Source organism: Dipodomys spectabilis, unplaced genomic scaffold (assembly GCF_019054845.1).
Source record: "Dipodomys spectabilis isolate Male_0828 unplaced genomic scaffold, ASM1905484v1 ptg000319l, whole genome shotgun sequence".
Classification (NCBI taxonomy): Eukaryota; Metazoa; Chordata; class Mammalia; order Rodentia; family Heteromyidae; genus Dipodomys; species Dipodomys spectabilis.
The window spans coordinates 5,965,480-5,967,908 of NW_024870996.1; the positions used below are offsets into that span (position 1 = coordinate 5,965,480).

The 2,429-nt window shown below is 45.0% G+C and overlaps 1 pseudogene; it reads right to left on the bottom strand.

Annotated features, from left to right (window-relative positions):
• Positions 1-617: 617 nt before the first annotated feature.
• On the bottom strand, positions 618-2,179 carry LOC122127987 (annotated as a pseudogene).
• Between the last annotated feature and the right edge of the window lie 250 nt (positions 2,180-2,429).

The window sequence follows — 2,429 nt, forward strand, 5'->3', positions numbered from 1 at the left end:
CTTCCAAGTCTTTCCTATTTTTTCCTTCCATCACTTCCTTCTTCTGTGAAGGCCACTCCACTCTCTGGAAGCTTGTCCTGCTGTGACCCAGTGGCCAGTTGCTGTCCCTCCCTTCCTGCTCTTTCTCAACATCCTCTCCTCCGAAATTTTCCTCTCCTGGTATCTCACCACTTCCTTCCTATCAGGTCTTTCCCATCTTTCTCTGCTTTCTGTTACTTTGAATATGCTGCCTATATATAGGCTATACCCCTCTCCCACCCCAAAGGGTGTCCTTGCTAACCATATTTAGCTATCATTTCCCAAACTGCCCACTACCCAATCAGTTTATAACAGCTCACCTTGGGGTTTGGAACCACACCTCTTCCAGCAGCATGACTTCCACATTCAGTAGCCATCTCCTCTCTAGCAGACCAGACCATGGGGCAATGATGATTATCGGGCCTCACTGATTATTGGAGCACCGTTGGATATTATTGCGTGCCCATGGTGAACTAGTGAAACCCATAGTAAACACAGAACCATTGTGATATCACATTAACTTTGTGTCTCATATTTTTAAAAAAATTCTAAGCATTCAATATTATTTAACGTCCAGTGAGTAGAGTGGACCAATTACTATCACTTCTTTTTACACCAATACCTCAAGCCAGGGAGGGTGAGTAGACATATAGCAGTCTGCCAACCAGGAAGCAATGCCTCTTAATGGAAACGACCCCTGCCCAGGACAGCCCCTGGAGTAGTGTCCACAGTGGGGTGGGGATTCTTGATGGTCTCATCGACAGACAATAAAATATGCACCTTCAGAGGCTGCTGTCCGGGTATTGATCCACTCCATTGCTGACTCACCCACGAAGGCTGGGAAGTTGTCTGTGATGTCCTCTTTGTTGACCTCCACCCCATACCGCATTCCACCTGGGTATGTCAAAGCTGCAGCTTGTTGAGAATGTTTGTGTCATCAAAACCAGCATTGTCACTCAACTGGCATGGGATAATCACCAAAGCCTTGGCATAGGCCCCAATCAACAGCTGCTGCTTTCTTGGAATAGTCCTTGAGTAATTTCACAAATACTAGGAAAGCTCCATCTCAATGGCCCCAACACCAGAAACCACTCAATCATTCTTGATAGCTCTTTTGATGATCATGATGGCATCATGAAGGGATTGCTCTGTCTCCTCCACAAACTGTTCAGCACCACCACAGAGGATTAAGGTGAAAGTTTTGGCTTTGCGGTAGCCAGTGAAGAAATTGTACCTCTCCCCTCCAATCTGTGACTCTTCAAACACCTGGCAATGACCCAAAACACCTGCACTCAGAATATTCACAGTCGTCTGGATTGAGCCTCCACAGGCCATCATTGTCCTCTTCAGATCCTCTTCAGGAACACAGACTGCACAGAACATGTCCCTATCAGCAAAATACTTTTGGCCACATCTCCAACAGTGTTTAGACAAAATAATTTTTGCTCCAGATTAGTAAATCTTCTCTAATTTGTCATAGAGAATGTTCATTTGGCATCGACAATTGTCATAAAATTCCACTGTGTGGACTCTGATTTCAGCATTATCCTTCTCAGCTTTCAGCGCCAGCTCAACATTTAAAAGGAAAAACATGGGGTTTTTGAACTTGTTACGTTGCATTTCAAACCCAACATAAGAGAAAGTCTTCTTAAATGCAACACCAGCCACTAGCTCAGATTCCTCTAGAGTGCCATTCTGGACCTTCTTGATCCCAATCTTTTTAAGCTGTAGCAATTCATCAAGCATCATTACAGAATCATCCACGATTTGGTGAAGAAAGCTTTCTGCTAGGAAATGAGCTTGGAGCTCAGAGCCGTCATGGCATACTTCTCTAGCAGCTTCCTCTGTTCCACTGTATCTTCCTTCTTTTCAGTCACAGAAATTTCTTTGATCTTGTTAACTGCCAACTGTGTGGCTGTGCAGAAAGCTGGGATGATCATCTGAGGGTGCAGACCTTCCTGCACAGAAACTCTGCAGCCAGTAGGGTCACAGAGGTAGTGTCATCACAAACTTTGGCATCTGGGGATTTGGCAATGTCCACTAAAATTTTTGCTTCAGGATGGACAACATCAAGAAGTTCCATAATAGTCACCCCATCATTAGAAATAGTTGCTTTGCCTCAGCCATCCACAATAAGCTTGTCCATGCAAGGGGGACTCCAAGTGGGTCTTACTCCCTCAGCAATTACATAGCAGGCACTGATGTTACTCAGAAGCTGAAGGATGCCTTGGAAGCTATGGGTCCCCTCTTTTTGCAGGATAACTAATGGGAATCATTTTGGAAGCTTATTCAGTGGCCCCCCTCTCCTCTGTTCTTGGTGTCCATGCCACCCAGCAACTCCACAACACCCCTTACTGAAGAGCCATATCTCATATTTTTTTACAAACTACTATGAACTCAACCCAGTCTGG